The sequence below is a fragment of the Salvelinus sp. IW2-2015 genome, linkage group LG18, assembly GCF_002910315.2.
Source record: "Salvelinus sp. IW2-2015 linkage group LG18, ASM291031v2, whole genome shotgun sequence".
NCBI lineage: Eukaryota > Metazoa > Chordata > Actinopteri > Salmoniformes > Salmonidae > Salvelinus > Salvelinus sp. IW2-2015.
The window spans coordinates 27,431,349-27,448,737 of record NC_036858.1 but is presented as its reverse complement, the minus strand read 5'-3'; positions in this window follow the sequence as shown (position 1 = coordinate 27,448,737).

Sequence of the window (17,389 nt, the reverse complement as noted above, 5' to 3'; positions counted from 1 at the left end):
TTAAGTTTGTAACTGTATACAGCCACAGAAAACCACTCCCTTCCCAATATAGATGACTGTGAGAAGAACACAGCCCCTAACACAGCTAGGATCAATATCTGCCTCTCAGTAGCTCGTCAAGGATACAGAAGGGGGCCTCTAGTCTGTGTGTATATGGGGTAAAGCTGAGGATGCAGCAATAGTTGACAGTAGGAGCTAATAGGCCTAGACCTGATGTGTTTAAAAATGAGGCTTTTTGATATACAGTAACTATGTATCCGCTAATGTAACATATAACGCAAAACCCAAATGTGAATGTAACTCGAGACCAATATGTCAGATTATGTGACATGAAAGTAAAATGCCTCGTAGATATCTCGCATATCTGCCAATAATCTAATACATTATAGACACARTATTCTGGCGAAGCATAATCCACTTTTATTATGTAATATACTGTAACAGTTACAATGACACCATTCTGCATTGTGTGGCTTAGCCATTGAGGGACATGATCTCAAGTGGCGTTTCCGAGAGGAGCCTCTAATTACTCACAAACATAACTCATTTTGAAGGTTTAGGTACAATTATTACTCTGTTGCCTGCACTATTCTTACAATGTCTGAGAGCAATGACTTTGAAGCTTAGCTGGCATTGGTGTAGAGGCTCTCTTCATTGCCATCTGGGCCAAAGTGCTGTTGCAGTTGTCTTGAAAGGTTGTAAAAGGTACTTTTCACAGCAACAAGTGGAAAGTAATTCTACTTTAACAGGTTATATCTGTCTGTCATCTGATCGTTARCCCAAATTATAGGCCTTATAAGCTGATATCCTCAAATAATTGAATGGGAATCTTATTGACAATGACGAGCAGCAATGTATATCTGACCTCTGCATGCATTAGTCAAATGGGTCGTTTTTAAAACAGTTAACCGAGAAACAGGTACAATATGAACACTTGATTGATTTGTGTTTTAAAATAGAATTCAGGGGAAGAAAATATCTTTCTACGTGAGATTACTTGATTTTATGGAGTACGCAATGCTCTTCTTAAAGTGTTTCTGACAGGCCTCCCTATTGGTCTATGAGTTTATAGAAGTGGTATATAAAGGCTATAGGGTCTATGTGCTTGAGATTATTTTATATTTTAAGGTGAGGAGAGAGCAAATCCGACCACTTCACACATGAAAGGCAGTGGCTATGTTTGATTTTCTGCACTCTTACCCTGGCTCTTGCTGTCCTTTTAGGGGACTCCAGAAGCTAGTTAAAAGGTGTTTGATTCTCACCATGAATCTAATTAGATCTCTGACTGAGGTCTTAACATTTCCTTCAAAAAAAAGAACTGCACAGAGGGGGGAAAAGGTGCTAAAACTCCAACCCTTTAATTCCCCTCCATTGCACCTCAGCTCAACCCGCTCAGCCCATCCCCCTTTGTGGAGAAAAACAAAGTCCAGTAAGCTAATGAAGTTTGTAATTAAGGAGATTCTGTCAGGCTGACTGGGTAATTAGAACATGGTTCCTCGGAGGTGTTAGCGGTCCAAGACCCTTTCAGACCTCTCCATGGGGCCCGGAAAAGGAGGGTTCATTTTCACCTGCAGTGACAGGAGCTCTAGGAGGTTCATTCTGGGAAAAGGCTGCTTGTTTAGGGTGTACAGTAGAATGTACACTTGTAAATGTCACCAAAAAGGCCCCTTAAAAATGTTCATGATTAAGTATGTTTGGTTTGAGCCACTTTAACAGGTCAGATGTACAATATCATGTAGCTTGAAAACCAGAGATATATATATATATATGATAGAAAGGAGGGATTTACTTTTTCCAGATAGTTTTCCATAGTAATGGAATATTTGTATCTTCATATATCACTATTGTGTAACAACTGAATCCTGGGTATCTGCAACTGCATTTATCATCCAGAGTTTCTCCGAAATGTTGCCTTCTGTGTGTGCAGAATTAATATAAAAATGTTTACAGKGATAACCACTGTATGTAAACTCATCCTATAGAATGGTGTAAAAGGTGTTTCATACATATACGATTGTTAGACTACGAGTGGAAACCTGGGAACAGAAAGACAGGCCAACTCAGTGCTCTTACATGTAAGACAGCTCTATTCTAATTATCATGTTTACTTCAGATTTGTTGACTTGGGTGCTGATAAAGAAAATACACCTGGCCTCAATTAACCACATTTATCTCAAATTCTCCCTCCATAAGATTTCTGCCCAGGTAAAAAGAGTATTATTATTAAAAGCCGAGATATGCAGGAGGAATACCTTTTCTGACAGTGACATCTCAGAGAGAAATACATGAAATAAATGGAAATGTCATCAAAAAGTAAGCTGGTGAGTTCTAGGGAACACACATTAATTGAACTATCAGTATTTTATTTCCCACATATTTATTCCACTTTGGAAATCAAATTTCTTATAAGACCTACATTGATCGTTATTACATTTTTTACAGCATTTGATTTGCAGACATGGTTCAAAGTATCGTCTTCAACTTATTTATAGTACTTTATACTGTATGTTATACATATGTGTCACGTTGTATAATGACAGGAGACAGGCGCAGGAATACACATTTTTGTATTTTTTATTTCTCTACCCAAAATAGCGTACGTGATGAACATGACGGAGACGAAGCCCAAAACAAACACGTGTATATATATATATATATAACACTGGGCTGTAACCCAAACAAAGAGTGAGGTGTAAACCTCTAGTTAATACAGGCGACGAGACCCGTAATAACAATACACCGGACGAGACCCGTAATAACAAGTGCACACTAACACAGTAACATGCAAGCCGAGAACAACAGAGCACAGGTACTCACAAGACCAAAGGACATGGAACAATAATCAACAAGGACAATGGGGAACAGAGGGCACATATATACAAATATTAATCAGGGGGAATGGGAACCAGGTGTGCGCAATGAGACAAGACAGTCCGGGGTTGGTGGTAACGATTCAGTTCAGTGACGCCTAGAAGGCCGGTGACATAGAACTCAAGCTGGTGAACGGAATGAGCAGCAGTACCGGGGGAATCCGTGACAATATGTTATATGTCTAGTTATGCATGTTATGTCAACCTTGATTCTGTTTGTATATTTCAAACCAGGACAAATGACTAAATACTTGTATGGATTAACTGTAATAGGGGCAACTGACTGCCCTATACAATTCTACAGGAAATCTCTGGCCAGTTGTATTATCCAACTCCAATTCAACAGCCTAAATGACCACACAGGAGATAAATGGGGACAGATTACCACTATTTACAATGGGTTTTACCCRCCTTGGATTTGGTCACACTTCGTTGTGTTACAAAGTGGGATTGAAATGGGTTTAATTGTGATTTTTTTTGTGTGACAAATCTACACAAAATAATGTCAATGAAAAAATTTAAAATTCTACAAACATTTACAAATGAATGCAAATGAAATAACTAAAATATAGTTGTTGCATAAGTATTCACCCACTTCGTTTAGGCAAGCGTAAATTACACTGAACAGAAATATAAACGCAACATGCAACAATTTCAAAGATTTTACTCAGTTACAGTTCGTATAAGGAAATCAGTCAATTGAAATAAATTCATTAGGCCCTAATCTATGGATTTCACATGACTGGGAATACAAATATCCTGTACAGTACATCTGTTGGTCACAGATACCTTTTAAAAAAAGACAGGCGTGGATCAGAAAACCAGTCAGTATCTGGTGTGACCACCATTTGCCTCATGCAGCGAGACACATCTCCTACGCATAGAGTTGATCAGGCTGTTGATTGTGGCCTGTGGAATGTTGTCCCACTCCTCTTCAATGGCTGTGCGAAGTTGCTGGATATTTGCGGGAACTGCAACACGCTGTCGTACACGTCGATCCAGAGCATCCCAAACGTGCTCAATGGTTGACATGTCCGGTGAGTTTCCAGGCCACGGAAGAACTGGGAAATGTTCAGCTTCCAGGAATTGTATACAAATCCTTGCGACATAGGGCAGTGCAATATCATGCTGAATCTCGTCACGGTATCTCTGTGCATTCAAATTGCCATTGATAAAATGCAATTGTGTTTGTTGTCCATAGCTTATGACTGCCCATACCATAACCCGAGCGCCATCATGGCACTCTGGCATGATGACTCCTTGCTGTCCCCAGTCCACCTGGCCTTGCTGCTGCTCTAGTTTKAACTGTTCTGCCTGCGGCTATGGGACCCTGACCTGTTCACCGGACGTGCTAAAAAAGCCAACTGACATTTACCCCTGAGGTGCTGACTTGCTGCACCCTCGATAACTACTGTGATTATTATTATTTGACCATGCTGGTCATTTATGAACATTTGAACATCTTGGCCATGTTCTGTTATAATCTCCACCTGGCACAGCCAGAAGAGGACTGGCCACCCCTCATAGCCTGGTTCCTCTCTAGGTTTCTTCCTAGGTTTTGGCCTTTATAGGGAGTTTTTCCTAGCCACCGTGCTTCTACACCTGCATTGCTTGCTGTTTGGGGTTTTAGGCTGGGTTTCTGTACAGCACTTTGAGATATCAGCTGATGTACGAAGGGCTATATAAATACATTTGATTTGATTTGATTTGTTCACAATGTTGAGATCAGCGAACTGCTCACCCACACGACGCCACACATCTGCCACCTGCCTGGTACAGTTGAAACTGGGATTCATCCATGGCCATCAAAGGTGAGTACTTGCCCACTGAAGTCAGTTACGACGCCGAACTTCAGTCAGGTCAAGACCATGGAGGGGATGACAAGGGTGTAGATGAGCTTCCCTGAGATGATTTCTGACAGTTTGTGCAGAAATTGTTCAGTTTTGCAAACCCACAGCTGGTCTCAGATGATCCTGCAGGTGAAGAAGCCGGATGTGAAGGTCCTGGGTTGGCGTGATTACACATAGTCTGTGGTTGTGAGGCCAGTTGGACGTACTGCGAAATTCTCTAAAATTACATTGGAGGCGGCTTATGGTAAATAAATAAACATTACATTCTCTGGCAACAGCTTTGGTGGACATTCCTGCAGTCAACATGCCAGTTGCACGTTCCCTCAACTTGAGACATCTGTGGCATTGTGTTGTTGTCCCCAGCACAAGGTGCATCTGTGTAATGATCATGCTGTTTAATCAGCTTCTTGATATCCCACACCTGTCAGGTGGATGGTTATCTTGGTAAAGGAGAAATGCTCACTAACAAGGATGTAAACACATTTGGGGACGAAACCTGAGAGAAATCTGCTTTTTGTGCGTATTGACATTTTCTGGGATCTTTAATTTCAGCTCATGAAACATGGGACCAACATGTTGAGTTTATATTTTTGTTCCAAGAAGCGTCACAGCTGAAATCGCTGCCAAAGTGGTTTCTAACATGTATTGACTCAGGGGGGTGAACAGTTATCTAATCAAATGTTAAATTTTTCATTATTTTAAAGAATTAGTTTTTTTTTTTCCCACTTTGGAATTACATAGTATTTTGTGTAGATCATTGACAAAACAAAGATAATTAAATCCCACGTTGTAACACAAAAAAAATCTGATGAAATCCAAGGGGGTGAATATTTATGATCCCCACTGTACATGGGTGGCATGGTCTCTCACATGGTCTCTCACATGATCTCTCACAGACAGAGGTTTTATCATAATTTTTTATAAAAAGATTTGTCAGTGGTATTTTGTAGAGGGGCCACACTGACTAGACCAGGCAAAGAATATCCCCACCCCCACTATTCTCCCTGTTAAATGGTTCCTTCTAAGGTGTATCAAGGAGCAAAGATATGCTAGGGAGTATGCTAGATACTCTAGCGTGTGCAGAGAGTATTGTCAGTAGAGGAGAAGAGAGAGTTTTGAGTGACACACACAGCGTGTGATTTGATTTAAGCTGCCCGTGATGGGCAGGACTCGCATAAATAATGATAAATAATACCCAAATGTTTTGTTGTTTCTCTGTAATACTAGACACCTAGCAATTTTTATTAAGTTAGCTTTAGCTAGCCAGCTAGATAGGTTCCCAATATTCCAACCTCATATTAGCTACCAAGCCATTTCAGGCTATCAATTAAGTTAAAGTAGCTTGTCTAACTGTCTTGGCTGGCATGCGTGCTGGCTAGGTTGCTAGACTTTAGAAAATARAAAAATTGCTTTAATTCTTGGGTTATGATACTATATACCAGTGTGGCAGACTCCTAAGGGATAAAAGTTATTAAAGAATCAATGTGCATCATTAATTAAAATGACAATTAAACAGGTACAGATGTCGGATTTATTTGACCCATTCATCGCAAGAGGAAAATAATCCTGTAGCAGTAGGATTTGAATATCTGAAGAAATATTTCGAATCGCTGCCAGGGGGCGGTGTTTGTAGGCTATGTACAGGCTACAGCACATCTCGTGTGAATTCGTAGGTGGCTTCAGTTCCTGTGTGGTCCAGCGGTTACAGCCGCTTACCTCGGCATATATGTAACAGAGTCGGCATGGGTTTGAATACGGCTCACTGTRCTTTGAGTCACCCTCCCCCTGTCTTTCCAACACTGTTCTGTCTTCAATAAAAGCAAAACAATTACTTCAATTAATTTAAATAGGCCCAATTGTTAATTACATTTATTTCAATTTTTTCAAGAAGTAAAATGAATCATCTGATAATTTACACATCAAAGAAYAATGTCTCAACTCAACAAAATCTTCTTTAGATAGGTTCAAATGCACAACCCCCTGGGATTGTGCCGTGGCGGAGATCTTTGTGGGCTATACTCGGCCTTGTCTCAGGATGGTAAGTTGGTGGTTGAAGAAATCCCTCTAGTGGTGTGGGGGCTGTGCTTTGGCAAAGTGGGTGGGGTTATATCCTTCCTGTTTGGCCTTGTCCGGGGGTATCATCGGATGGGGCCACAGTGTCTCCTGACCCCTCCTGTCTCAGCCTCCAGTATTTATGCTGCAGTAGTTTATGTGTCGGGGGGCTAGGGTCAGTTTGTTATATCTGGAGTACTTCTCCTGTCTTATCCGGTGTCCTGTGTGAATTTAAGTATGCTCTCTCTAATTCTCTCTTTCGGAGGACCTGAGCCCTAGGACCATGCCTCAGGACTACCTGGCATGATGACTCCTTGCTGTCCCCAGTCCACCTGGCTGTGCTGCTGCTCCAGTTTCAACTGTTCTGCCTGCGGCTATGGAACCCTGACCTGTTCACCGGACGTGCTACCTGTCCCAGACCTGCTGTTTTCAACTCTCTAGAGACCGCAGGAGCGGTAGAGATACTCTTAATGATCGGCTATGAAAAGCCAACTGACATTTACTCCTGAGGTGCTGAATTGCTGCACCCTCGACAACTACTGTGATTGTTATTATTTGACCATGCTGGTCATTTATGAACATTTGAACATCTTGGCCATGTTCTGTTATAATCTCCACCCGGCACAGCCAGAAGAGGACTGGCCACCCCTCATAGCCTGGTTCCTCTCTAGGTTTCTTCCTAGGTTTTGGCCTTTATAGGGAGTTTTTCCTAGCCACCGTGCTTCTACACCTGCATTGCTTGCTGTTTGGGGTTTTAGGCTGGGTTTCTGTACAGCACTTTGAGATATCAGCTGATGTAAGAAGGGCTATATAAATACATTTTATTTTATTTGATGAACATCTTATTTTTTTATTATTATTTTTGTACTTTGCCCCTTTTTCATGATATCCAATTTGTAGTTACAGTCTTGTCCCAACGCTGCAACTCCTGTACGGACTCGTGAGAGGCAAAGGTCGAGAGCCATGCATCCTCTGAAACACAACCCCGCCAAGCCGCACTGCTTCTTGACACACTGCTCATTTAACACGGAAGCCAGCCGCACCAATCTGTCGGAGGAAACACCGTACAGCTGGCAACCGAAGTCAGCGTGCATGCGCCCGGCCGCCACAAGGAGTCGCTAGAGCACGATGGACAATGACATCCCAGCCTGCCAAAACCTTCCCTAACCCGGACGATGCTGGGCCACCTCATGGGTCTCCCGGTCACGGCCGGCTGCGACACAGTTTAGGATCGAACCCGGATCTGTAGTGACACCTCTAGCACTGCGATGCAGTGCCTTAGACCACTGCGTGACACGGAAGGCCCCATGCATAAACATCTTGACAGCTTTACTAAATAAAATATTAAAGCCACACAATACAGGCTTTCAATCCACAACAAAGATCAAACTGAAAGTACTGTAGGCCTATAGTACTGTAGTCGGCGAATAACAGCTTATCAATGGAAATCTCACCTAATGTAAAGGCCATCCACACCAAAGACTAACTACATTGACAAATTATACATAGCCTAGCTATAAAACGTGGGCGACAGTGGAGGCTGCTGAGTGGAGGACGGCTCATACTATTGGCTGGAATGGAGCAAATGGAATGGCATAAAACCATGTGTTTGATGTATTTAATGATATTCCACCAATACCGCTCCAGCCATTACCACGAGCCCGTCCTCCCCAATTAAGGTGCCACCAACCTCCTGTGGTGGAAGAGCATCCACACTGGAGGAGAGTTTATTGTTCTACAGTAGGCCTACATCTGTCAATCAACTGATGGCTAAAATCAGCTCATCAACTCAGCCAGGGATACACAAACAGTAGCCTATTAGCAGTTTTCACACCTTTCATTATGTGACAATAGATAGGCCAATGGGTAGTCTACAGAATGTATTGGAATATAATCAAATAACAATGGGCCTATTGCAAACATCAATGGCACTAGATTATCACCGCTGTCACGTTCGTCATAAGGAGTAGACCAAGATGCAGCGTGGTATGTTTCCATCCTTTATTATGGAATAGAAAACATCAAAGAACAAAAGAACAATACAAACAAAACGCTATAAATAATGCTCACAGGCAACTACACATAGACAAGATCCCACAAAGCACAAAGGGAAAATGGCTACCTAAATATGATCCCCAATCAGAGGCAATGATAAACAGCTGCCTCTGATTGGGAACCATAGAAGGCCAACATAGAAATATAATTCACCTAGATAACCCACCCTTAAATCACACCCCGACCTAACTAACATAAAGAATAAAAGCTCTCTATGGTCAGGGCGTGACACCGGCTGATGTCTTTGTTAAACCATCAATATTGTTAATAGGAATTTGTTCTTAACTGACTTGCCTAGTTAAATAAAGGTTAAATAAAAAAATAAAAATCAATATGTACTAAATTCACCTGCACAGCTGATCTCAATTGCAATCATTATTGGTCACCTCATTACTGCTCCCTAAAATATGATGTCGGTGTTACCTTAGTCCTGCTTGCAACCAAAGTCTTTCAAGATATGTTCACCCTCTGCTTGTTATTATCACGGAACAGTCCTTCTTGAACAGACTAAGGGCGATTTATCTATTTGACAACAATTCTGTACAATAGAAATAAAGTATTTCCTTGTTTATCAAGGCAAATCTACTGTGGCAGTTTACCCAACACTTTGTATGAATGGAAACTAATTTTGGTGTAGCCTACTGTTATTATTTTATTTCTTTCCTATTTATGTTATCCATTCAAGTGGAACTGACAGTGATTTAGCAACATTACATTTGATTAAAATCTGGTCATATACAGTTGAAGTCGGAAGTTTACATACACCTTAGCCAATTACGTTTGAACTCAGTATTTCACAATTCCTGACATTTAATCCAAGTAAAAATTCCCTGTTTAAGGTCAGTTAGGATTACCACTTTATTTTGAGCATGTGAATAATAGTAGAGAGAATGATTTATTTCAGCTTCATCACATTCCCAGTGGGTCAGAAGTTTACATACACTCAATTATTATTTGGTAGCATTGCCTTTAAATTGTTTAACTTGGGTCAAACGTTTTGGGTAGCCTTCCACAAGCTTCCCAAAATAAGTTGGGTGAATTTTGGCCCATTCCTCCTGACAGAGCTGGTGTAACTGAGTCAGGTTTGTAGGCCTCCTTGCTCACACACGCTTTTTCAGTTCTGCCCACAAGTTTTCTATGGGATTGAGCTTTGTGATGGCCACTCCAATATCTTGACTTTGTTGTCCTTAAGCCATTTGCCCAAACTTTGGAAGTATGGCTTGGGTCATTGTCCATTTGGAAGACCTTTTGTGACCAAGCTTTAATTCCTGATGATGTTCTTGAGATGTTGCTTCAACATATCCACATAATTTTCCTACTTTATGATGCCATCTATTTTGTGAAGTGCCACAGTCCCTCCTGCAGCAAAGCACCCCACAACATGATGCTGCCAAGCTCGTGCCTCATGGTTGGGATGGTGTTCCTCGGCTTGCAAGCGTCCCCCTTTTTCCTCCAAACATAACAATGGTCATTACGGCCAAACAGTTCTATTTTTGTTTCACCAGACCGAGGACATTTCTCCAAGAGCGATCTTTGTCCCATGTGCAGTTGCAAACCGTAGTCTGGCTTTTTTATGGCGGTTTTGGAGCAGTGGCTTCTTCCTTGCTGAGCGGCCTTTCAGGTTATTTCGATATAGGACTCGTTTTACTGTGGATATAAATACTTGTGTACCTGTTTCCTCCAGCATCTTCACAAGTTCCTTTGCTGTTGTTCTGGGATTGATTTGCACTTTTCGCACCAAGGCGTTCATCTCTAGGACAGAACACATCTCCTTCCTGAGCGGTATGACGGCTGCGTGGTCCCATGGTGTTTATACTTGCGTACTATTGTTTGTACAGATGAACGTGGTACCTTCAGGCATTTGGAAATGCTCCCAAGGATGAACCAAACTTGTGGAGGTCTACAATTTTTTGTTCTGAGGTCTTGGCTGATTTCTTTTGATTTTCRCATGATGTCAAGCAAAGAGGCACTGAGTTTGAAGGTAGGCCTTGAAATACATCCACAGGTACACCTCCAATTGACTCAAATGATGTCAATTAGACTATCAGAAGCTTCAGAAGCTTCAAATTCAAAATCTTTTCTGGATTTTTCCAAGATGTTTAAAGTGTATGTAAACTTCAGACCCACTGGAACTGTGATACAGTGAATTATAAATGAAATAATCTGTCTGTAAACAATTGTTGTAAAAATTACTTGTGTCATGCACAAAGTAGATGTCATAAACGACTTGCCAAAACTATAGTTTGTGAACAAGAAATTTGTGGAGTGGTTGAAAAACAAGTTTTTATGACTCCAAGTGTATGTAAACTTTCAACTTCAACTGTACACCGCCATGAAGAATATGACGCCTTTAATAAAACATTTTTTTTATTATTGTTTTACTTTTTCCTGACAAGCGAGGACATAGATTTGGTCATAGAATGTCAACAATGCCACTACAGTGCCTTGCAAAAGTATTCATCCCCCTTGGCGTTTTTCCTATTTTGTTGCATTACAACCTGTAATTAAAATATATATTTTTTATTTGGATTTCATGTAATGGACATACACAAAATTGTTCAAATTGGTGAAGTGAAAATAAAAAAATAACTTGTTTAAAAAAATAATTTAACGGAAAAGTGGTGCGTGCATATGTTTTTACCCACTTTGCTATGAAGCCACTAAATAAGATCTGGTGCAACCAAGTACCTTCACAAGTCACATAATTAGTTAAATCAAGTCCACCTATGTGCAATCTAAGTGTCACATGATCTGTCACATGATCTCAGTATTTATGCACCTGTTCTGAAAGGCCCCAGAGTAACACCACTAAGCAAGGGGCACAACCAAGCAAGCGGCATCATGAAGACCAAGGAGCTCTTCAAACAGGCCAGGYACAAAGTTGTGGAGAAGTACAGATCAGGGTTGGGTTACAAAAAAATATCAGAAACTTTGAACATCCCACAGAGCGCCACTAAATCCATTATTAAAWWWTTMWAAGAATATGGCACCAGAACAAACCTGCCAAGAGAGGGCTGCCCATCAAAACTCACGGACCAGGCAAGGAGGGCATTAATCAGAGAGGCAACAAAGAGASCAAAGATAACCCTGAAGGAGCTGCGAAGCWTCACAGCGGGGATTGGAGTATCTGTCCATAGGGCCACWTTAAGCCGTACTCTCCACAGAGCTGGGATTTAAGGAAGAGTGGCCAGAAAAAAGCCATTGATTAAAGAAAAAAATAAGCAAACATGTTTGGTGTTTGCCAAAAGGCATGTGGGAGACTCCCCAAACATATGGAAGAAGGTGCTCTGGTCAGGTGAGACTAAAATGTAGCTTTTTTGGCCATCAAGGAAAATGCTATGTCTGGCGTAAACCCAACACCTCTCATCACCCTGAGAACACCATCCCCACAGTGAAGCACGGTGGTGGCAGCATCATGCTGTGGGGATGTTTTCATTGGTAGGGACTGGGAAACTGGTCAGAATTGAAGGAATGATGGATGGCGCTAAATAGAGCGACATTCTTGAGGGAGATCTGTTTCAGTCTTCCAGAGATTTGAGACTGGGACGGAGGTTCCCCTTCCAGCAGGACCATGACCCTGAGCATACTGCTAAAGCAACACTRGAGTGGTTTAAGGGGAAACATTTAAATGTKTTGGAATGGCCTAGTCAAAGCCCAGACCTCAATCCAATTGTACACAAGCGGAACCCATCCAACTTGAAGGAGCTGAAGCAGTTTTGCATTGAAGAATGAGCAAAAATCCCAGTGGCTAGATGTGCCAAGCTTATAGAGACATACCCCAAGAGACTTGCAGCTGTAATTGCTGCCAAAGGTGGCTCTACAAAGTGTGTGTGTGGGGGGGTGAATAGTCGTGCACTCTCAAGTTTTCTGTTTTTATGTCTTATTTCTTGTTTGTTTCACAATAAAAAATATTTTGCATCTTCAAAGTGGTAGGCATGTTGTGTAAATCAAATGATACAAACCCCCCCAAAATCTATTTTATTTCCAGGTTTTAAAGCAACAAAATAGGAAAAATGCCAATGAGGGTGAATACCTTTGCAAGCCACTGTACTTCATGAAATTTTGAGTAAAATAGAAACCTCTTATAAAGTTGGTTTTGTAGCATAAACTGGGATTTTTTTCTCCACTGATATTATGATTGATCTGTTTGTTTCATATCTGCAAAGTAGTTCAAACACTGTCAGTTCCACTTTAAATACAARTGTCTTTAAAATAAAAGTGTCTGGTATGGTCATTTGTTATCAAGATCGGGGGTAAAAATATCCCTGGACTGTCCATATTTGAAATGTGTAACTAAATCAAGTTATCTTGGCCATAAGGGCATGGGCCAGAATCAAAACCACACGAACAGAGTAGGCCTATATGCAGGGGCCCTAACTGCTAGAACACAATTGAACTCAATTTTGACAGTTGATTCGCTAGAAACCTTACGATGTCCTCTTTTTCGATAATATATACTGTAGATCAAAAAAATCATGGGCTGTGTTTTTGAGTGGGTTTCTACCTTACTATTCTCACTTTCATCTTCACTTTACTTCTGATATTATAGGCCTATGTGTGCAACTAATTTTGATAGGCTACAGTAGGCTATGGTATAGTTGTAGCCTACTGTACGGCTGCATTTTGAAACACTTGACACTTATATATCGTAGTAGAGACCAAAATCTATCTTGTGTTATCAAGCTATATGACACGACGGTTGTTGATGTGTGTGGATGCATTTCAGATACATTTTTGTTCATTTGAATGTTGCAGTAATAGYACCTATAGGCCTATAGTAGCAGTAGGACATGTARTAATATTCTGTCTGGCTTAAGACTTTGAGCGAGCAAAAGAGGGAGGGTGATTTTGATAGCTGGCAGGAGTCCGAATGACTCGACTGCCCCCGCATGGAGAGAAATAGAACTGTATGTTTATATGCACGTATATATATATATTTTTGGGAACGTATATCTAAATCACGAGGCATTTAAGAAATGAAGATCCGACATCTGTTTGCTTAGATAACCTATGCAGCAAAATATACATCTTTATATTTACATAAAATTAGGCATAATGATAATGGCTCTAGATTGCATGAAAAAGCTGCTTTTGGTGTTTGAAAAATTTAAAATGCTAAATTCTCCCCCCTCCATGCTCACATACTTCGTGCCTCCTCTAAAATAATGTTTGCAAAACGCCCCTGCTCACAGATACAGTAGAAGAAACGGCCTCTTATTAGGCCAGGCCTCTTTGATCCCGGGTTAGCGTTCGCATTCCACAAAATAATTTACACTGTTTAGACTGGAAGTGGCCTGCTGCAAGGCACAACACCTGGGTTTTGAACCCGTGACCTCACAGCTGAGTGCGATCACTGAAGCCCTCCTGCCTCCCGGTCAGCTAGAGGATCATCGTGGACAGACAGGCCCAAGACTCTTCATTTCCTGTTTCGCCTCCAACCATGCTCCCCTCTAAAACATTTTTACGTACCTGTGTGGAGGTACTYTAATCAACATTACCAACATGGTCCTGACCTGGATGAGGACAAAACCCAACATTTACACAAACACAGGCACTCACAAGCACATTTGCACACATTCACACCTGCTGTSTCTACTTTTATGATCTACTTTTAAGCCGTGTTTATACCTGGGGCTAACATGCATTCTTTGTCCTGATCTTACCCACATTTTGACTGTGCCCACATTGTAGCTGTTGCATCTACCATGGTATTAAAACGTGTCAATTATCCATCCACTGTGTCTGCATTGTGACCAGATATCCTGGTCCCTACCTGTATGCAAATTACTTGACAGATATTCTTTAACAATAATATGTAAGAGACATATTGATGATATAAGTCGATGACATCACCTGTCAAGGATTTTAGAGGGCGGGATCTTACACTTGTAAGATATTCAGACACAATGCCTGTCTGATAACAATCAGATCACAATGTGTATTTTAGTAATCTACACCTGTTTAAAAATGTGGGCACAATTAGAATGTGGACAAGATCAGGAAAAAGGATGCATGTTAGAAGCAGGTATAAGCGGGGCTTTAGTCTGTGACTAAATGTAATGTTGTCACTGAAAACTTTCAAGCCAGTTTTGCAGGTCAAGAAGCAGGCCAAGTTCATTGTACCAGTGGAGGCTGGTGAGGGGAGGACGGCTATTAGTAATGGCTGGAATGGAGTCAATGGAATGGTATCAACCACATGGAAACAACATGTTTGATACCATTCGATTGACTCATTCCAGCCTTTATAATGAGCCATCCACCCATCAGCAGCCTCCACTGCATTGTACATATGACCACACGTTTATTCAAGAAATCATGTCCTGTTGAGAACATTATAACCTTGGTCTCAGCCTATTCTAGAAGTGTTCTCCTCTGTAAGGGAAACTGATGTGGAGAAGATGGAGTTTCTCCTTCCGAAACAGAAAGGCATAGATCTAGACAGGTTGTGTGCAGGGCTGGCTTAGAACAACAGATGCCTGTCAGCTCCAAGCTGACCTACACTGTTGACGTGTGGAGGCTAGCTGCTTCCTCACACATTAGTCTCAGCCAAATTGCTTTGAGTGGAGGGTTTGCCGAGCCCATCCCTCATCGTTCACCGTGACCCCTCTCTCCTCAGCGCCGCAGGCATGGTTGGAGATAAGTACGCTGAAGAATGGCTCAAGGAACCCCAAGTATTAGCAGTTGTAAATCAGCCCTCAGTGGCCTATGGGTAGCAATTATCTTTTTCTCACTAATAAATCCCCCAAGTCACAGATGAGATGGTTTCCCTTCCTAACCCTCAGTAAAAACAACCTAGGTGCCGAGAAACCAAGCACCCAGGTGGTTGGGGTTTAGTTTGTAAATTAACGATTGTTAGCCATGTAGCCTCCTACGTTCAATCACAAGGGAAAATGAATGAGTAGCATGTTACAGGTTTGGTATCATTTACAAACACGAGGATAGAGAAAGAAAGAGAGAGAGAGAGAGAGAGCGATTGCGTTTTTTATGATAAGGCATGGAAAATCCAGTTGATATCAAGACCCAGGATAAGAGCTCTTAACAGTGCGATCAACACCTACCAAACAGGATTAGTTTCAGTGCACTTGGAATTTCGTTGCACATTAGTAGTCGGTGTTCCTTGGAAATGTCACTGGAGGAGGGGGAGCAATAACACAGTGAAAAATGGTGGACGACATGGATCTGATAAGAGCATTCTTTGATTTTTATCACGTATAGGGTCAGTGCACCCAGAGAGGTGGAGATGCAATAGAGAGCGAGCACTGAAATACCACTAGCTAGAGAAGTGTCATGTTTAAGAGGCTCAGCACAGCCCTGTAGCCGTCAGCCCTTAACGTGTGGCCTTCAGATAGATAGTGCTCCTGTGCGCCGTGTTCAAAAGGGACTTGTGGAGAAGCCTCGCGCCACTTAAGGAGCACCATAAACATCTACAATATAAGACAAAAAAATAAGTACAAAACTGCAGTGGAAGCTTTGCACTGTTTGTTTCCCATAGTGAGGCTGCTGAACCTTTATTCCATGGAAAGACTTAAGTTGAACCTCATTAAGCGCTCCCACACACTAGATACATAATTATCCCTGAGAGGATAGCTAGCACTAATACAAATTAGGACGATAATTAAGCAACTGAGACTGGCCGTTGCATCTCCCTGAGCAAGGGACAGAGTGAACCATTATCTAGAGTTAGAGCCTTTGTTTACAGTCACAACAAGGGCCTTTTAACCAGTGACCAGTTGTTTATGCCTCATATGACTCTTAAAGGAGCTATATGTATTATTTTTGCATTGTAATTTCTGAAAATGTTCTCAATGTAGCTACAGTAGTGGAATGATGGTGTTTCACAATATTTTTCCTCACAAAAAATGTATATTGGGCCCGCACAAAATTGTATTCTAATGGTGCAGCCTTCTTATTGGTCAACAAAAGACAGACTCTCTCTTGTTGTCAAATTGAGTGGGGCCAGCAAAGGACAAGCGTCAAACATGTAGATATCGCTCAAACCCAGACGATTTGACAATAAGAGACAGCCTGTCTTTTGTTGACCAATAAGAAGGCTGCACCATTATTGTGGTCCCATTACATTTTGGGGTGAAAAAATATTGTGAAACACATCATTCCACCACAGGAGGTTCGTGGTACCTTATTTGAGGAGGGTGGGCTTGTGTTAATGGCTGGAGTAGAATTGGTGGAATGGTATCAAATACATGTGTTTGATGCCATTCCATTTGCTCCGTTCCAGCCATTAGTACGAGCCGTTCTCCCCTCAGCAGCACTCCACTGCATTCCACTATTACTGTAGATATATTAAGGACATTTATTGAAATTACAATTACAACATACAATGTAGCTCCTTTAATATCACTATTTAGGTTAACATTTAATCTAGGTCATTTATGCAGGTTGGATGCTGAAGTACCCAAACAGGTGTTTGAGATACAAGACAAAACAGCCATTTTGAATTCCTTTCCAATGTCTCATAAAAGAACACTACATGACACTGTCGTAGTGGATGGAAAGTACCTCCAGACTTTGTTCATTTCAGAGAAGTGCCATCGGCCGGCAATA